Raw genomic sequence first — 20,716 nt, 5'->3', positions numbered from 1 at the left:
GGTCTGCAAAATATGAGGCTCATGGAAAGGTCTGAAAAATATGAAGAGCATGAAAAGGTCTGAAAAATATGAGGAGCACGAAAAGGTGTGAAATATATGAAGAGCACGAAAACGTCTGAAAATTACGAGGAGCATGAAAAAGTCTGACAAATACGAGGAGCATGAAAAGGCGTGAAAAATATGAGGAGCATTAAAGGAGTGAAAAATGCGAGGAGCATGAAAAGGTCTGAAAAATAGGAGGAGCATAGAAAGGTCTGAGAAATATGAGGAGCATGAAAAGGTGTGAAAAATACGAGGAGCATGAAAAGGTCTGAAAAAGTCGAGGAGCATGAAAAGGTCTGAAAAAGTCGAGGAGCATGAAAAGGTCTGAGAATTAGGAGGAGCATGAAAAGGTGTGCAAAATAGGAGGAGCATGAAAAGTTGTGAAAAAAACGAGGATCATGAAATGGTGTGAAATATATGAGGAGCATGAAAAGGTCTGAAATATATGAACAACACGAAAAGTTGTTAAAAATATGAAGAGGATGAAATGGTCTGAAATTTCCAAGGAGTACGAAATGGTGTGAAAAATACGAGGAGCATGAAAAGGTCTGAAAAATACGAGGAGCATGAAAAAGTCTGAAAAATACGAAGAGTATGAAAAGGTGTGAAATATTTGAGGGCATGAAAAGGTCTAAGAAATAAGAGGAGCATAAAAAGGTCTGAAAAATACACGGAGCATGAAAAGGTGTAAAAAACACGAGAAGAATGAAGTGGTCTGAGAAATATGAGGAGCATGAAAAGGTCTGAAACATATGAGAAGCTAGAGAAGTTCTGAAAAATATGGATAGCCTGAAAACGTGTGAAAAATATGAAGAGCATGAAAAAGTGTGAAAAATACGAGGAGGATGAAAAGGGTTGAAAAATACGAGGAGCATGTAAAGGTGTGAAAAATACGAGGAGCATGAAGAGGTGTGAAAAATACAAGGAGCATGAAAAGGTGTGAAAAATACGAAGAGCAAGAAAAGGCGTGAAAAATACGAGAAGCATGAAAATGTGTGAAAAATACATGGAGCATGATAAGGCGTGAAAAATCCGTGGAGCATGAAAAGGTGTGAAAAATACGAGGAGAATGAAAAGGTCTGAAAAATACGAGGAGCATGAAAAGGTCTGAAAAATATGAAGAGCATGAAAAGGTGTGAATAATATGAAGAGCACGAAAACGTCTGAAAATTACGAGGAGTATGAAAAGGTCTGACAAATACGAGGAGCATGAAAACATGTGAAAAATACGAGGAGCATGAAAAGGTCTGAAAAATACGAGGAGCATGGAAAGGCGTGAAAAATATGAGGAGCAGTAAAGGAGTGAAAATTGCGAGGAGCATGAAAAGGTCTGAAAAATAGGAGGAGCATAGAAAGGTCTGAAAAATACGGGGAGCATGAAAAGGTGTGAAAAATACGAGGAGCATGAAAAGGTCTGAAAAAGTCGAGGAGCATGAAAAGGTCTGAGAATTAGGAGGAGCATGAAAAGGTGTGCAAAATAGGAGGAGCATGAAAATTTGTGAAAAAAACGAGGATCATGAAATGGTGTGAAAAATACGAGGAGCATGAAAAGGACTGAAAAATACGAGGATCTTGAAAAGGTGTGAAAAATATGAGGAGCATGAAAAGGCCTGAGAAATACGAGGAGCATGAAAAGGCGTGAAAAATACGAGGAGCATGAAAAAGTGTTGAAAAATATGAGGAGCATGAAAACTTGTGAAAAATACAAGGAGCACGAAAAGGTCTGAAAAATACGAAGAGCATGAAATGGTGTGAAAAATATGTAGAGCACAAAAGTTCTGAAAAATAGGAAGAGCATGAAAAGGTGTGAAAAAAATGAAGAGCACGAAAAGGTGTGAAAATTACGAAGAGCATGAAAAAGTGTGAAAATTACGAAGAGCATGAAAAGGTGTGAAAAATACGAAGAGCATGGAAAGGTGTGAAAAATATGAAGAGAATGAAAATGTCTGAAAAATACGAGGAGCATGAAAAGGTCTGAAAAAGTTGAGGAGCATGAAAAGGTCTGAGAATTAGGAGGAGCATGAAAAGGTGTGCAAAATAGGAGGAGCATGAAAAGTTGTGAAAAAAACGAGGATCATGAAATGGTGTGAAAAATACGAGGAGCATGAAAAGGACTGAAATATATGAGGAGCATGAAAAGGTGTGAAAAATATGAGGAGCATGAAAATGTCTGAAAAATATGAAGAACCGGAAAAGGTGTGAAAACTATGAAGAACACAAAAAGGTGTGAAAAATATGAAGACCATGAAAAGGTTTGAAAAATATGAAGAGCCTGCAAAGGTGTGAAAACAATGAAGGGCAGGAAAAAGTGTGAAAAATTTGAGGAGCATGAAAAGGTGTGAAAAAAAACGAGGAGCATGAAAAGGTCTGAGAAATATGAGGAGCATGAAAAGGCCTGAAAAATACGAGGAGCATGAAAAGGTCTGAAAAATACGAGGAGCTAGAAAAGATCTGAGAATTACGAGGAGCATGAAAAGTTCTGAGAAATAGGAGGATCATGAAAAGGTGTGAAAAATACGAGCAGCATGAAAAGGTCTGAAAAATACGAGGAGCATGAAAAGGTCTGAAAAATATGAGGAGCTAGAAAAGGTCTGAAAAATATGAAGAGCCTGAAAATATGTGAAAAATATGAAGAGCATGAAAAGGTCTGAAAAATACGAAGAGCAAGAAAAGGCGTGAAAAATACGAGAAGCATGAAAAGGTGTGAAAAAAAAAAGGAGCATGATAAGGCGTGAAAAATCCGTGGAGCATGAAAAGGTTTGAAAAATACGAGGAGAATGAAGAGGTGTGAAAAATACAAGGAGCATGATAAGGCGTGAAAAATCCGTGGAGCATGAAAAGGTGTGAAAAATACGAGGAGAATGAAAAGGTCTGAAAAAATATGAGGAGCCTGAAAATGTGTGAAAAATATGAAGAGCATGAAAAGGTCTGAAAAATATGAAGAGCACGAAAAGGTGTGAAAAATATGAAGAACACGAAAAGGTCTGAAATTTACGAGGAGCATGAAAAGTTGTGAAAAATACGAGGAGGATGAAAAGGTGTGAAAAATATGACGAGCATGAAAAGGCCTGAAAATATGAAGAGCACGAAAAGGTCTGAAAAATACGAGGAGCATGAAAAAGTCAGAGAAATACGAGGAGCATGAAAAGGTGTGAAAAATACAAGGCGCCTGAAAAGGTGTGAAAAACCCGAGGAGCATGAAAAGGTGTGAAAAATACGAGGAGCATGAAAACGTGTGAAAACTACGAGGAGCATGAAAAGGCCTGAAATATATGAGGAGCATGAAAAGGTGTGAAAAATATGAGGAGCATGAAAATGTCTGAAAAATATGAAGAGCCGGAAAAGGTGTGAAAACTATGAAGAACACAAAAAGGTGTGACAAATATGAAGACCATGAAAAGGTTTGAAAAATATGAAGAGCCTGCAAAGGTGTGAAAACAATGAAGAGCAGGAAAAAGTGTGAAATATTTGAGGAGCATGAAAAGCTGTGAAAAAAAACGAGGAGCATGAAAAGGTCTGAGAAATATGAGGAGCATGAAAAGGCCTGAAAAATACGAGGAGCATGAAAAGGTCTGAAAAATACGAGGAGCTAGAAAAGATCTCAGAATTACGAGGAGCATGAAAAGATCTGAGAAATAGGAGGAGCATGAAAAGGTGTGAAAAATACGAGGAGCATGAAAAGGTGTGAAGAACACGAAGGGCATGAAAAGGTCTGAAAAATAAGAGTAGCTAGAAAAGGTCTGAAAAAAATGAAGAGCCTGAAAAGGTGTGAAAAATACGAGCAGCATGAAAAGGTGTGAAAAAAACGAGCAGCATGAAAAGGTCTGAAAAATACGAGGAGCATGAAAAGGTGTGAAAAATATGAAGAGCATGAAAAGGTGTGACAAATATGAGGAACATGAAAAGGTCTGCAAAATATGAGGCTCATGGAAAGGTCTGAAAAATATGAAGAGCCTGAAAAGGTCTGAAAAATATGAAGAGCACGAAAACGTCTGAAAATTACGAGGAGCATGAAAAGGTCTGACAAATACGAGGAGCATGAAAAGGCGTGAAAAATATGAGGAGCATTAAAGGAGTGAAAAATGCGAGGAGCATGAAAAGGTCTGAAAAATAGGAGGAGCATAGAAAGGTCTGAAAAATACAAGGAGCATGAAAAGGTCTGAAAAATATGAAGAGCCTGAAAACATGTGAAAAATATGAAGAGCATGAAAAGTTGTGAAAAATATGAGGAACATGAAAAGGTCTGCAAAATACGAGGCGCATGGAAAGGTCTGAAAAATATGAAGAGCCTGAAAAGGTCTGAAAAATATGAAGAGTACGAAAAGGTGTGAAATATATGAAGAGCACGAAAACGTCTGAAAATTACGAGGAGCAAGAAAAGGTCTGACAAATACGAGGAGCATGAAAAGGCATGAAAAATATGAGGAGCATGAAAAGGTCTGAGAATTAGGAGGAGCATGAAAAGGTGTGCAAATAGGAGGAGCATGAAAAGTTGTGAAAAAAACGAGGATCATGAAATGGTGTGAAAAATACGAGGAGCATGAAAAGGACTGAAAAATACGAGGATCTTGAAAAGGTGTGAAAAATATGAGGAGCATGAAAAGGCCTGAGAAATACGAGGAGCATGAAAAGGCGAGAAAAATACGAGGAGCATGAAAAGGTGTGAAAAAAATGAGAGCACGAAAAGGTGTGACAAATAAGAGGAGCACGAAAAGGTGTGAAGAATTCGAGGAGCACAAAAAGCTGTGAAAAATACGAGGAGCATGAAAAGGACTGAAATATATGAACAACACGAAAAGTTGTTAAAAATATGAAGAGGATGAAATGGTCTGAAATTTCCAAGGAGTACGAAATGGTGTGAAAAATACGAGGAGCATGAAAAGGTCTGAAAAATTGGAAGAGCCTGAAAAGGTGTGAAAAATATGAAGGGCATGAAAAGGTGTGAAAAATACGAGGAGCATGTAAAGGTGTGAAAAATACGAGGAGCATGAAGAGGTGTGAAAAATACAAGGAGCATGAAAAGGTGTGAAAAATACGAGAAGCATGAAAAGGTGTGAAAAATACAAGGAGCATGAAAAGGTGTGAAAAATACGAAGAGCAAGAAAAGGCGTGAAAAATACGAGAAGCATGAAAAGGTGTGAAAAATACAAGGAGCATGATAAGGCGTGAAAAATCCGTGGAGCATGAAAAGGTGTGAAAAATGCGAGGAGAATGAAAAGGTCTGAAAAATATGAGGAGCCTGAAAATGTGTGAAAAATATGAAGAGCATGAAAAGGTCTGAAAAATATGAAGAGCACGAACAGGTGTGAAAAATATGAAGAACACGAAAAGGTCTGAAATTTACGAGGAGCATGAAAAGTTGTGAAAAATACGAGGAGGATGAAAAGGTGTGAAAAATATGACGAGCATGAAAAGGCCTGAAAATATGAAGAGCATGAAAAGGTCTGAAAAATACGAGGAGCATGAAAAAGTCAGAGAAATACGAGGAGCATGAAAAGGTGTGAAAAATACAAGGCGCCTGAAAAGGTGTGAAAAACCTGAGGAGCATGAAAAGGTGTGAAAAATACGAGGAGCATGAAAACGTGTGAAAAATACGAGGAACATGAAAAGGCCTGAAATATATGAGGAGCATGAAAAGGTGTGAAAAATACGAGGAGCATGAAAATGTCTGAAAAATATGAAGAGCCGGAAAAGGTGTGAAAACTATGAAGAACACAAAAAGGTGTGACAAATATGAAGACCATGAAAAGGTTTGAAAAATATGAAGAGCCTGCAAAGGTGTGAAAACAATGAAGGGCAGGAAAAAGTGTGAAAAATTTGAGGAGCATGAAAAGGTGTGAAAAAAAAACGAGGAGCATGAAAAGGTCTGAGAAATATGAGGAGCATGAAAAGGCCTGAAAAATACGAGGAGCATGAAAAGGTCTGAAAAATACGAGGAGCTAGAAAAGATCTCAGAATTACGAGGAGCATGAAAAGATCTGAGAAATAGGAGGAGCATGAAAAGGTGTGAAAAATACGAGGAGCATGAAAAGGTGTGAAGAACACGAAGGGCATGAAAAGGTCTGAAAACTAAGAGGAGCTAGAAAAGGTCTGAAAAAAATGAAGACCCTGAAAAGGTGTGAAAAATACGAGCAGCATGAAAAGGTGTGAAAAATACGAGCAGCATGAAAAGGTCTGAAAAATACGAGGAGCATGAAAAGGTCTGAAAAATATGAGGAGCTAGAAAAGGTCTGAAAAATATGAAGAGCCTGAAAACATGTGAAAAATATGAAGAGCATGAAAAGGTGTGAAAAATATGAGGAACATGAAAAGGCCTGCAAAATACGAGGAGCATGGAAAGGTCTGAAAAATATGAAGAGCCTGAAAAGGTCTGAAAAATATGAAGAGTACGAAAAGGTGTGAAATATATGAAGAGCACGAAAAGGTGTGAAAAATATGAAGAGCACGAAAACGTCTGAAAATTACGAGGAGTATGAAAAGGTCTGACAAATACGAGGAGCATGAAAAGGTGTGAAAAATACGAGGAGCATGAAAAGGTCTGAAAAAGTCGAGGAGCATGAAAAGGTCTGAGAATTAGGAGCATGAAAAGGTGTGCAAAATAGGAGGAGCATGAAAAGTTGTGAAAAAAACAAGGAGCATGAAATGGTGTGAAAAATACGAGGAGCATGAAAAGGACTGAAAAATACGAGGATCTTGAAAAGGTGTGAAAAATATGAGGAGCATGAAAAGGCCTGAGAAATACGAGCAGCATGAAAAGGCGTGAAAAATACGAGGAGCATGAAAAGGTGTGAAAAATATGAGAGCACAAAAAGGTGTGACAAATAAGAGGAGCACGAAAAGGTGTGAAGAATTCGAGGAGCACGAAAAGCTCTGAAAAATACGAGGAGCATTAAAAGGTGTGAAAAATACGAGGAGCATGAAAATGTTAGAAATATACGAGGAGCATGAAAAGGTGTGAAAAATACGAGGAGCATGAAAAGGTGTGAAAAATACGAGGAGCATGAAAACGTCTGAAAAATACGAGGAGTATGAAAAGTTGTGAAAAATACGAGGAGCACGAAAAGGTCTGAAAAACATGAGGAGCATGAAATGGTGTGAAAAATATGTAGAGCACAAAAGTTCTGAAAAATATGAAGAGCATGAAAAGGTGTGAAAAAAACGAGGAGCATGAAAACGTCTGAAAAATACGAGGAGTATGAAAAGGTGTGAAAAATACGAGGAGCATGAAAAAGTCTGAAAAATACGAAGAGTATGAAAAGGTGTGAAAAATACGCGGAGCATGAAAAAATCTGAAAAATACGAAGAGTATGAAAAGGTGTGAAATATTTGAGGGCATGAAAAGGTCTAAGAAATAAGAGGAGCATAAAAAGGTCTGAAAAATACACGGAGCATGAAAAAGTGTAAAAAACACGAGAAGAATGAAGTGGTCTGAGAAATATGAGAAGCATGAAAAGGTCTGAAACATATGAGAAGCTAGAGAAGTTCTGAAAAATATGGATAGCCTGAAAAGGTGTGAAAAATATGAAGAGCATGAAAAGGTGTGAAAAATACGAGGAGCATGAAGTGGTGTGAAATATACGAGGAGCATGAAAAGGTGTGAAAAATACAAGGAGCATTAAATGGTCTGAAATATATAAAGAGCTTGAAAAGGTGTGAAAAATATGAAGAGCACGAAAAGGTGTGAAAAATATGAAAAGCCCGAAAATGTGTGAAAAATAGGAGGAGCATGAAAAGGTGTGAAAAATACGAGGAGCATGAAGAGGTGTGAAAAATACAAGGAGCATGAAAAGGTGTGAAAAATACGAAGAGCAAGAAAAGGCGTGAAAAATACGAGAAGCATGAAAAGGTGTGAAAAAAAAAGGAGCATGATAAGGCGTGAAAACTCCGTGGAGCATGAAAAGGTGTGAAAAATACGAGGAGAATGAAAAGGTCTGAAAAATATGAGGAGCCTGAAAATGTGTGAAAAATATGAAGAGCATGAAAAGGTCTGAAAAATATGAAGAGCACGAAAAGGTGTGAAAAATATGAAGAACACGAAAAGGTCTGAAATTTACGAGGAGCATGAAAAGGTGTGAAAATTACGAGGAGGATGAAAAGGTTGAAAAATACGACGAGCATGAAAAGGTGTGAAAAATATGACGAGCATGAAAAGGCCTGAAAAATATGAAGAGCATGAAAAGGTCTGAAAAATACGAGGAGCATGAAAAAGTCAGAGATATACGAGGAGCATGAAAAGGTGTGAAAAATACAAGGCGCCTGAAAAGGTGTGAAAAACCCGAGGAGCATGAAAAGGTGTGAAAAATACGAGGAGCATGAAAACGTGTGAAAACTACGAGGAGCATGAAAAGGCCTGAAATATATGAGGAGCATGAAAAGGTGTGAAAAATACGAGGAGCATGAAAATGTCTGAAAAATATGAAGAGCCGGAAAAGGTGTGAAAACTATGAAGAACACAAAAAGGTGTGACAAATATGAAGACCATGAAAAGGTTTGAAAAATATGAAGAGCCTGTAAAGGTGTGAAAACAATGAAGAGCAGGAAAAAGTGTGACATATTTGAGGAGCATGAAAAGGTGTGAAAAAAAACGAGGAGCATGAAAAGGTCTGAGAAATATGAGGAGCATGAAAAGGCCTGAAAAATACGAGGAGCATGAAAAGGTCTGAAAAATACGAGGAGCTAGAAAAGATCTCAGAATTACGAGGAGCATGAAAAGATCTGAGAAATAGGAGGAGCATGAAAAGGTGTGAAAAATACGAGGAGCATGAAAAATATGAAGAACATCGAAGGGCATGAAAAGGTCTGAAAATAAGAGTAGCTAAAGGTTGAAAAAATGAAGAGCCTGAAAGGTGTGAAAAATACGAGCAGCATGAAAAAGGTGTGAAAAAAACGAGCAGCAAGAAAAGGTCTGAAAAATACGAGGAGCATGAAAAGGTGTGAAAAATATGAAGAGCATGAAAAGGTGTGACAAATATGAGGAACATGAAAAGGTCTGCAAAATATGAGGCTCATGGAAAGGTCTGAAAAATATGAAGAGCCTGAAAAGGTCTGAAAAATATGAAGAGCACGAAAACGTCTGAAAATTACGAGGAGCATGAAAAGGTCTGACAAATACGAGGAGCATGAAAAGGCGTGAAAAATATGAGGAGCATTAAAGGAGTGAAAAATGAGAGGAGCATGAAAAGGTCTGAAAAATAGGAGGAGCATAGAAAGGTCTGAAAAATATGAGGAGCATGAAAAGGTGTGAAAAATACGAGGAGCATGAAAAGGTCTGAAAAAGTCGAGGAGCATGAAAAGGTCTGAGAATTAGGAGGAGCATGAAAAGGTGTGCAAAATAGGAAGAGCATGAAAAGTTGTGAAAAAAACGAGGATCATGAAATGGTGTGAAATATATGAGGAGCATGAAAAGGTCTGAAATATATGAACAACACGAAAAGTTGTTAAAAATATGAAGAGGATGAAATGGTCTGAAATTTCCAAGGAGTATGAAATGGTGTGAAAAATACGAGGAGCATGAAAACGCATGAAAAGGTCTGAAAAATACGAGGAGCATGAAAAAGTCTGAAAAATACGAAGAGTATGAAAAGGTGTGAAATATTTGAGGGCATGAAAAGGTCTAAGAAATAAGAGGAGCATAAAAAGGTCTGAAAAATACACGGAGCATGAAAAGGTGTAAAAAACACGAGAAGAATGAAGTGGTCTGAGAAATATGAGGAGCATGAAAAGGTCTGAAACATATGAGAAGCTAGAGAAGTTCTGAAAAATATGGATAGCCTGAAAACGTGTGAAAAATATGAAGAGCATGAAAAAGTGTGAAAAATACGAGGAGGATGAAAAGGGTTGAAAAATACGACGAGCATGAAAAGGTGTGAAAAATATGACGAGCATGAAAAGGCCTGAAAAATATGAGAATCATGAAAAGTTCTGAAAAATATCAATGGCATGAAAAGGTGTGAAAAATACTAGAGCATGTAAAGGTGTGAAAAATACGAGGAGCATGAAGAGGTGTGAAAAATACGAGGAGAATCAAAAGTTGTGAAAAATGCAAAGAGCATGAAAAGGTGTGAAAAATACGAGGAGCATGAAACGGTCTGAAAAATATGAGAAGCATGAAAAGTTCTGAAAAAATGGAAGGCCATGAAAAGGTGTGAAAAATACTAGGAGCATGTAAAGGTGTGAAAAATACGAGGAGTATGAAGACGTGTGAAAAATACAAGGAGCATGAAAAGGTGTGAAAAATACGAATAGCAAAAAAGGCGTGAAAAATACGAGGAGCATGAAAAGGTCTCAAAAATATGAGGAGCCTGAAAAGGTGTGAAAAATATGAAGAGCATGAAAAGGTGTGAAAAATGTGAAGAGCATGAAAAGGTGTGAAAAATATGAAGAGCATGAAAAGGTGTGAAAAATTGGAAGAGCCTGAAAAGGTGTGAAAAATATGAAGGGCATGAAAAGGTGTGAAAAATACGAGGAGCATGTAAAGGTGTGAAAATACAAGGAGCATGAAGAGGTGTGAAAAATACAAGGAGCATGAAAAGGTGTGAAAAATACGAAGAGCAAGAAAAGGCGTGAAAAATCCGTGGAGCATGAAAAGGTGTGAAAAATACGAGGAGAATGAAAAGGTCTGAAAAATATGAGGAGGCTGAAAATGTGTGAAAAATATGAAGAGCATGAAAAGGTCTGAAAAATATGAAGAGCACGAAAAGGTGTGAAAAATATGAAGAACACGAAAAGGTCTGAAATTTACGAGGAGCATGAAAAGGTGTGAAAAATACGAGGAGGATGAAAAGGGTTGAAAAATACGACGAGCATGAAAAGGTGTGAAAAATATGACGTGCATGAAAAGGCCTGAAAAATATGAAGAGCATGAAATGGTCTGAAAAATACAAGGAGCATGAAAAAGTCAGAGAAATACGAGGAGCATGAAAAGGTGTGAAAAATACAAGGCGCCTGAAAAGGTGTGAAAAACCCGAGGAGCATGAAAAGGTGTGAAAAATACGAGGAGCATGAAAACGTGTGAAAACTACGAGGAGCATGAAAAGGCCTGAAATATATGAGGAGCATGAAAAGGTGTGAAAAATACGAGGAGCATGAAAATGTCTGAAAAATATGAAGATCCGGAAAAGGTGTGAAAAATATGAAGACCATGAAAAGGTTTGAAAAATATGAAGAGCCTGCAAAGGTGTGAAAACAATGAAGGGCAGGAAAAAGTGTGAAAAATTTGAGGAGCATGAAAAGGTGTGAAAAAAAACGAGGAGCATGAAAAGGTCTGAGAAATATGAGGAGCATGAAAAGGCCTGAAAAATACGAGGAGCATGAAAAGGTCTGAAAAATACGAGGAGCTAGAAAAGATCTGAGAATTACGAGGAGCATGAAAAGATCTGACAAATAGGAGGAGCATGAAAAGGTGTGAAAAATACGAGGAGCATGAAAAGGTGTGAAGAACACGAAGGGCATGAAATGGTCTGAAAAACAAGAGTAGCTAGAAAAGGTCTGAAAAAAATGAAGAGCCTGAAAAGGTGTGAAAAATACGAGCAGCATGAAAAGGTGTGAAAAATACGAGCAGCATGAAAAGGTCTGAAAAATACGAGGAGCATGAAAAGGTCTGAAAAATATGAGGAGCTAGAAAAGGTCTGAAAAATATGAAGAGCCTGAAAACATGTGAAAAATATGAAGAGCATGAAAAGTTGTGAAAAATATGAGGAACATGAAAAGGTCTGCAAAATACGAGGCGCATGGAAAGGTCTGAAAAATATGAAGAGCCTGAAAAGGTCTGAAAAATATGAAGAGTACGAAAAGGTGTGAAATATATGAAGAGCACGAAAACGTCTGAAAATTACGAGGAGCATGAAAAGGTCTGACAAATACGAGGAGCATGAAAAGGCATGAAAAATATGAGGAGCATGAAAAGGTCTGAGAATTAGGAGGAGCATGAAAAGGTGTGCAAAATAGGAGGAGCATGAAAAGTTGTGAAAAAAACAAGGATCATGAAATGGTGTGAAAAATACGAGGAGCATGAAAAGGACTGAAAAATACGAGGATCTTGAAAAGGTGTGAAAAATATGAGGAGCATGAAAAGGCCTGAGAAATACGAGGAGCATGAAAAGGCGAGAAAAATACGAGGAGCATGAAAAGGTGTGAAAAATATGAGAGCACGAAAAGGTGTGACAAATAAGAGGAGCACGAAAAGGTGTGAAGAATTCGAGGAGCACAAAAAGCTGTGAAAAATATGAGGAGCATGAAAAGGACTGAAATATATGAACAACACGAAAAGTTGTTAAAAATATGAAGAGGATGAAATGGTCTGAAATTTCCAAGGAGTACGAAATGGTGTGAAAAATACGAGGAGCATGAAAAGGTCTGAAAAATTGGAAGAGCCTGAAAAGGTGTGAAAAATATGAAGGGCATGAAAAGGAGTGAAAAATACGAGGAGCATGTAAAGGTGTGAAAAATACGAGGAGCATGAAGAGGTGTGAAAAATACAAGGAGCATGAAAAGGTGTGAAAAATACGAGGAGCATGAAAAGGTCTGAAAAATACGAGGAGCATGAAAAGGTGTGAAAAATACGAGGAGCATGAAAAGGTCTGTAAAATTGGAAGAGCCTGAAAAGGTGTGAAAAATATGAAGGGCATGAAAAGGTGTGAAAAATACGAGGAGCATGTAAAGGTGTGAAAAATACGAGGAGAATGAAGAGGTGTGAAAAATACAAGGAGCATGAAAAGGTGTGAAAAATACGAAGGGCAAGAAAAGGCATGAAAAATACGAGAAGCATGAAAAGGTGTGAAAAATACAAGGAGCATGATAAGGCGGGAAAAATCCGTGGAGCATGAAAAGGTGTGAAAAATACGAGGAGCATGAAAAAGTCTGAAAAATACAAGGAGTATGAAAAGGTGTGAAATATTCGAGGAGCATGAAAAGGTCTAAGAAATAAGAGAAGCATAAAAAGGTCTGAAAAATACGCGGAGCATGAAAAGGTGTGAAAAACACGAGAAGAATGAAGTGGTCTGAGAAATATGAGGAGCATGAAAAGGTCTGAGAAATATGAGGAGCATGAAAAGGCCTGAAAAATACGAGGAGCATGAAAAGGTCTGAAAAATACGAGGAGCTAGAAAAGATCTGAGAATTACGAGGAGCATGAAAAGATCTGAGAAATAGGAGGAGCACGAAAAGGTCTGAAAAATACGAGGAGCATGAAATGGTGTGAAAAATATGTAGAGCACAAAAGTTCTGAAAAATATGAAGAACATGAAAAGGTGTGAAAAATATGAAGAGAATGAAAAGGTGTGAAATTACAAAGAGCATGAAAAGTGTTGAAAATTACGAAGAGCATGAAAAGGTGTGAAAAAACGAGGAGATGAAAACGTCTGAATACGGAGGAGTATGAAAGGTGTGAAAAATACGAGGAGCATGAAAAAGTCTGAAAAATACGAGGAGTATGAAAAGGTGTGAAATATTCGAGGAGCATAAAAAGGTCTAAGAAATAAGAGGAGCATAAAAAGGTCTGAAAAATACGCGGAGCATGAAAAGGTGTAAAAACACGAGAAGAATGAAGTGGTCTGAGAAATATGAGGAGCATGAAAAGGTCTGAAACATATGAGAAGCTAGAGAAGTTCTGAAAAATATGAAGAGCCTGAAAAGGTGTGAAAAATATGAAGAGCATGAAAAGGTGTGAAAAATACGAGGAGCATGAAGTGGTGTGAAATATACGAGGAGCATGAAAAGGTGTGAAAAATACAAGGAGCAGTAAATGGTCTGAAATATATAAAGAGCTTGAAAAGGTGTGAAAAATATGAAGAGCACGAAAAGGTGTGAAAAATATGAAAAGCCCGAAAATGTGTGAAAAATAGGAGGAGCATGTAAAGGTGTGAAAAATACGAGGAGCATGAAGAGGTGTGAAAAATACAAGGAGCATGAAAAGGTGTGAAAAATACGAAGAGCAAGAAAAGGCGTGAAAAATACGAGAAGCATGAAACGGTGTGAAAAAAAAAGGAGCATGATAAGGCGTGAAAAATCCGTGGAGCATGAAAAGGTGTGAAAAATGCGAGGAGAATGAAAAGGTCTGAAAAATATGAGGAGCCTGAAAATGTGTGAAAAATATGAAGAGCATGAAAAGGTCTGAAAAATATGAAGAGCACGAACAGGTGTGAAAAATATGAAGAACACGAAAAGGTCTGAAATTTACGAGGAGCATGAAAAGTTGTGAAAAATACGAGGAGGATGAAAAGGTGTGAAAAATATGACGAGCATGAAAAGGCCTGAAAATATGAAGAGCATGAAAAGGTCTGAAAAATACGAGGAGCATGAAAAAGTCAGAGAAATACGAGGAGCATGAAAAGGTGTGAAAAATACAAGGCGCCTGAAAAGTTGTGAAAAACCTGAGGAGCATGAAAAGGTGTGAAAAATACGAGGAGCATGAAAACGTGTGAAAAATACGAGGAGCATGAAAAGGCCTGAAATATATGAGGAGCATGAAAAGGTGTGAAAAATACGAGGAGCATGCAGAGGTGTGAAAAATATGAAGAGCCGGAAAAGGTGTGAAAACTATGAAGAACACAAAAAGGTGTGACAAATATGAAGACCATGAAAAGGTTTGAAAAATATGAAGAGCCTGCAAAGGTGTGAAAACAATGAAGAGCAGGAAAAAGTGTGAAATATTTGAGGAGCATGAAAAGGTGTGAAAAAAAACGAGGAGCATGAAAAGGTCTGAGAAATATGAGGAGCATGAAAAGGCCTGAAAAATACGAGGAGCATGAAAAGGTCTGAAAAATACGAGGAGCTAGAAAAGATCTGAGAATTACGAGGAGCATGAAAAGGTCTGAGAAATAGGAGGATCATGAAAAGGTGTGAAAAATACGAGCAGCATGAAAAGGTCTGAAAAATACGAGGAGCATGAAAAGGTCTGACAAATATGAGGAGCTAGAAAAGGTCTGAAAAATATGAAGAGCCTGAAAATATGTGAAAAATATGAAGAGCATGAAAAGGTGTGAAAAATATGAGAAACATGAAAAGGTCTGTAAATACGAGGCGCATGGAAAGGTCTGCAAAATATGAAGAGCCTGAAAAGGTCTGAAAAATATGAAGAGCACGAAAAGGTGTGAAAAATATGAAGAGCACGAAAACGTCTGAAAATTACGAGGAGCATGAAAAGGTCTGACAAATACGAGGAGCATGAAAAGGCGTGAAAAATATGAGGAGCATTAAAGGAGTGAAAAATGCAAGGAGCATGAAAAGGTCTGAAAAATAGGAGGAGCATAGAAAGGTCTGAAAAATACGAGGAGCATGAAAAGGTCTGAAAAATATGAAGAGCCTGAAAAGATGTGAAAAATATGAAGAGCATGAAAAGTTGTGAAAAATATGAGGAACATGAAAAGGTCTGCAAAATACGAGGCGCATGGAAAGGTCTGAAAAATATGAAGAGCCTGAAAAGGTCTGAAAAATATGAAGAGTACGAAAAGGTGTGAAATATATGAAGAGCACGAAAACGTCTGAAAATTACGAGGAGCAAGAAAAGGTCTGACATATACGAGGAGCATGAAAAGGCATGAAAAATATGAGGAGCATGAAAAGGTCTGAGAATTAGGAGGAGCATGAAAAGGTGTGCAAATAGGAGGAGCATGAAAAGTTGTGAAAAAAACGAGGATCATGAAATGGTGTGAAAAATACGAGGAGCATGAAAAGGACTGAAAAATACGAGGATCTTGAAAAGGTGTGAAAAATATGAGGAGCATGAAAAGGCCTGAGAAATACGAGGAGCATGAAAAGGCGAGAAAAATACGAGGAGCATGAAAAGGTGTGAAAAAAATGAGAGCACGAAAAGGTGTGACCAATAAGAGGAGCACGAAAAGGTGTGAAGAATTCGAGGAGCACAAAAAGCTGTGAAAAATACGAGGAGCATGAAAAGGACTGAAATATATGAACAACACGAAAAGTTGTTAAAAATATGAAGAGGATGAAATGGTCTGAAATTTCCAAGGAGTACGAAAGGGTGTGAAAAATACGAGGAGCATGAAAAGGTCTGAAAAATTGGAAGAGCCTGAAAAGGTGTGAAAAATATGAAGGGCATGAAAAGGTGTGAAAAATACGAGGAGCATGTAAAGGTGTGAAAAATACGAGGAGCATGAAGAGGTGTGAAAAATACAAGGAGCATGAAAAGGTGTGAAAAATACAAGGAGCATGAAAAGGTGTGAAAAATACGAAGAGCAAGAAAAGGCGTGAAAAATACGAGAAGCATGAAAAGGTGTGAAAAATACAAGGAGCATGAAAAGGTGTGAAAAATACGAAGAGCAAGAAAAGGCGTGAAAAATACGAGAAGCATGAAAAGGTGTGAAAAATGCAAGGAGCATGATAAGGCGTGAAAAATCCGTGGAGCATGAAAAGGTGTGAAAAATACGAGGAGAATGAAAAGGTCTGAAAAATATGAGGAGCCTGAAAATGTGTGAAAAATATGAAGAACATAAAAAGGTCTGAAAAATATGAAGAGCACGAAAAGGTGTGAAAAATATGAAGAACACGAAAAGGTCTGAAATTTACGAGGAGCATGAAAAGGTGTGAAAAATACGAGGAGGATGAAAAGGGTTGAAAAATACGACGAGCATGAAAAGGTGTGAAAAATATGACGAGCATGAAAAGGCCTGAAAAATATGAAGAGCATGAAAAGGTCTGAAAAATACGAGGAGCATGAAAAAGTCAGAGAAATACGAGGAGCATGAAAAGGTGTGAAAAATACAAGGTGCCTGAAAAGGTGTGAAAAACCCGAGCATGAAAAGGTGTGAAAAATACGAGGAGCATGAAAACGTGTGAAAAATACGAGGAGCATGAAAAGGCCTGAAATATATGAGGAGCATGAAAAGGTGTGAAAAATACGAGGAGCATGAAAATGTCTGAAAAATATGAAGAGCCGGAAAAGGTGTGAAAACTATGAAGAACACAAAAAGGTGTGAAAAATATGAAGACCATGAAAAGGTTTGAAAAATATGAAGAGCCTGCAAAGGTGTGAAAAAAATGAAGAGCAGGAAAAAGTGTGAAATATTTGAGGAGCATGAAAAGGTCTGAGAAATATGAGGAGCTTGAAAAGGCCTGAAAAATACGAGGAGCATGAAAAGGCCTGAAAAATACGAGGAGCTAGAAAAGATCTGAGAAATACGAGGAGCATGAAAAGATCTGAGAAATAGGAGGAGCATGAAAAGGTGTGAAAAATACGAGGAGCATGAAAAGGTGTGAAGAACACGAAGGGCATGAAAAGGTCTGAAAACTAAGAGTAGCTAGAAAAGGTCTGAAAAAAATGAAGACCCTGAAAAGGTGTGAAAAATACGAGCAGCATGAAAAGGTGTGAAAAATACGAGCAGCATGAAAAGGTCTGAAAAATACGAGGAGCATGAAAAGGTCTGAAAAATATGAGGAGCTAGAAAAGGTCTGAAAAATATGAAGAGCCTGAAAACATGTGAAAAATATGAAGAGCATGAAAAGTTGTGAAAAATATGAGGAACATGAAAAGGTCTGCAAAATACGAGGCGCATGGAAAGGTCTGAAAAATATGAAGAGCATGAAAAGGTCTGAAAAATATGAAGAGTACGAAAAGGTGTGAAATATATGAAGAGCACGAAAAGGTGTGAAAAATATGAAGAGCACGAAAACGTCTGAAAATTACGAGGAGTATGAAAAGGTCTGACAAATACGAGGAGCATGAAAAGGTGTGAAAAATACGAGAAGCATGAAAAGGTCTGAAAAAGTCGAGGAGCATGAAAAGGTCTGAGAATTAGGAGCATGAAAAGGTTTGCAAAATAGGAGGAGCATGAAAAGTTGTGAAAAAAACAAGGATCATGAAATGGTGTGAAAAATACGAGGAGCATGAAAAGGACTGAAAAATACGAGGATCTTGAAAAGGTGTGAAAAATATGAGGAGCATGAAAAGGCCTGAGAAATACGAGCAGCTTGAAAAGGCGTGAAAAATACGAGGAGCATGAAAAGGTGTGAAAAATATGAGAGCACAAAAAGGTGTGACAAATAAGAGGAGCACGAAAAGGTGTGAAGAATTCGAGGAGCACGAAAAGCTCTGAAAAATACGAGGAGCATTAAAAGGTGTGAAAAATACGAGGAGCATGAAAATGTTAGAAATATACGAGGAGCATGAAAAGGTGTGAAAAATACGAGGAGCATGAAAAGGTGTGAAAAATACGAGGAGCATGAAAACGTCTGAAAAATACGAGGAGTATGAAAAGTTGTGAAAAATACGAGGAGCACGAAAAGGTCTGAAAAACACGAGGAGCATGAAATGGTGTGAAAAATATGTAGAGCACAAAAGTTCTGAAAAATATGAAGAGCATGAAAAGGTGTGAAAAAAACGAGGAGCATGAAAACGTCTGAAAAATACGAGGAGTATGAAAAGGTGTGAAAAATACGAGGAGCATGAAAAAGTCTGAAAAATACGAGGAGTATGAAAAGGTGTGAAAAATACGAGGAGCATGAAAAAATCTGAAAAATACGAAGAGTATGAAAAGGTGTGAAATATTTGAGGGCATGAAAAGGTCTAAGAAATAAGAGGAGCATAAAAAGGTCTGAAAAATACACGGAGCATGAAAAAGTGTAAAAAACACGAGAAGAATGAAGTGGTCTGAGAAATATGAGAAGCATGAAAAGGTCTGAAACATATGAGAAGCTAGAGAAGTTCTGAAAAATATGGATAGCCTGAAAAGGTGTGAAAAATATGAAGAGCATGAAAAGGTGTGAAAAATACGAGGAGCATGAAGTGGTGTGAAATATACGAGGAGCATGAAAAGGTGTGAAAAATACAAGGAGCATTAAATGGTCTGAAATATATAAAGAGCTTGAAAAGGTGTGAAAAATATGAAGAGCACGAAAAGGTGTGAAAAATATGAAAAGCCCGAAAATGTGTGAAAAATAGGAGGAGCATGAAAAGGTGTGAAAAATACGAGGAGCATGAAGAGGTGTGAAAAATACAAGGAGCATGAAAAGGTGTGAAAAATACGAAGAGCAAGAAAAGGCGTGAAAAATACGAGAAGCATGAAAAGGTGTGAAAAAAAAAGGAGCATGATAAGGCGTGAAAACTCCGTGGAGCATGAAAAGGTGTGAAAAATACGAGGAGAATGAAAAGGTCTGAAAAATATGAGGAGCCTGAAAAGGTGTGAAAAATATGAAGAGCATGAAAAGGTCTGAAAAATATGAAGAGCACGAAAAGGTGTGAAAAATATGAAGAACACGAAAAGGTCTGAAATTTACGAGGAGCATGAAAAGGTGTGAAAAATACGAGGAGGATGAAAAGGGGTGAAAAATACGACGAGCATGAAAAGGTGTGAAAAATATGACGAGCATGAAAAGGCCTGAAAAATATGAAGAGCATGAAAAGGTCTGAAAAATACGAGGAGCATGAAAAAGTCAGAGAAATACGAGGAGCATGAAAAGGTGTGAAAAATACAAGGTGCCTGAAAAGGTGTGAAAAATACAAGGCGCCTGAAAAGGTGTGAAAAACCTGAGGAGCATGAAAAGGTGTGAAAAATACGAGGAGCATGAAAACGTGTGAAAAATACGAGGAGCATGAAAAGGCCTGAAATATATGAGGAGCATGAAAAGGTGTGAAAAATATGAGGAGCATGAAAATGTCTGAAAAATATGAAGAGCCGGAAAAGGTGTGAAAACTATGAAGAACACAAAAAGGTGTGACAAATATGAAGACCATGAAAAGGTTTGAAAAATATGAAGAGCCTGCAAAGGTGTGAAAACAATGAAGAGCAGGAAAAAGTGTGACATATTTGAGGAGCATGAAAAGGTGTGAAAAAAAACGAGGAGCATGAAAAGGTCTGAGAAATATGAGGAGCATGAAAAGGCCTGAAAAATACGAGGAGCATGAAAAGGTCTGAAAAATACGAGGAGCTAGAAAAGATCTCAGAATTACGAGGAGCATGAAAAGATCTGAGAAATAGGAGGAGCATGAAAAGGTGTGAAAAATACGAGGAACATGAAAATGTCTGAAAAATATGAAGAGCCGGAAAAGGTGTGAAAACTATGAAGAACACAAAAAGGTGTGACAAATATGAAGACCATGAAAAGGTTTGAAAAATATGAAGAGCCTGCAAAGGTGTGAAAACAATGAAGAGCAGGAAAAAGTGTGAAATATTTGAGGAGCATGAAAAGGTGTGAAAAAAAACGAGGAGCATGAAAAGGTCTGAGAAATATGAGGAGCATGAAAAGGCCTGAAAAATACGAGGAGCATGAAAAGGTCTGAAAAATACGAGGAGCTAGAAAAGATCTCAGATTACGAGGAGCATGAAAATCTGAGAAATAGGAGGAGCATGAAAAGGAAAAATACGAGGAGCATGAAAAGGTGTGAAGAACACGAAGGGCGTGAAAAGGTCTGAAAAATAAGAGTAGCTAGAAAAGGTCTGAAAAAAATGAAGAGCCTGAAAAGGTGTGAAAAATACGAGCAGCATGAAAAGGTGTGAAAAAAACGAGCAGCATGAAAAGGTCTGAAAAATACGAGGAGCATGAAAAGGTGTGAAAAATATGAAGAGCATGAAAAGGTGTGACAAATATGAGGAACATGAAAAGGTCTGCAAAATATGAGGCTCATGGAAAGGTCTGAAAAATATGAAGAGCCTGAAAAGGTCTGAAAAATATGAAGAGCACGAAAACGTCTGAAAATTACGAGGAGCATGAAAAGGTCTGA

The sequence above is a fragment of the Cervus canadensis genome, chromosome 14 (assembly GCF_019320065.1).
Source record: "Cervus canadensis isolate Bull #8, Minnesota chromosome 14, ASM1932006v1, whole genome shotgun sequence".
In the NCBI taxonomy this organism is placed as follows: domain Eukaryota; kingdom Metazoa; phylum Chordata; class Mammalia; order Artiodactyla; family Cervidae; genus Cervus; species Cervus canadensis.
Note: the sequence above shows the minus strand (reverse complement) of the source record.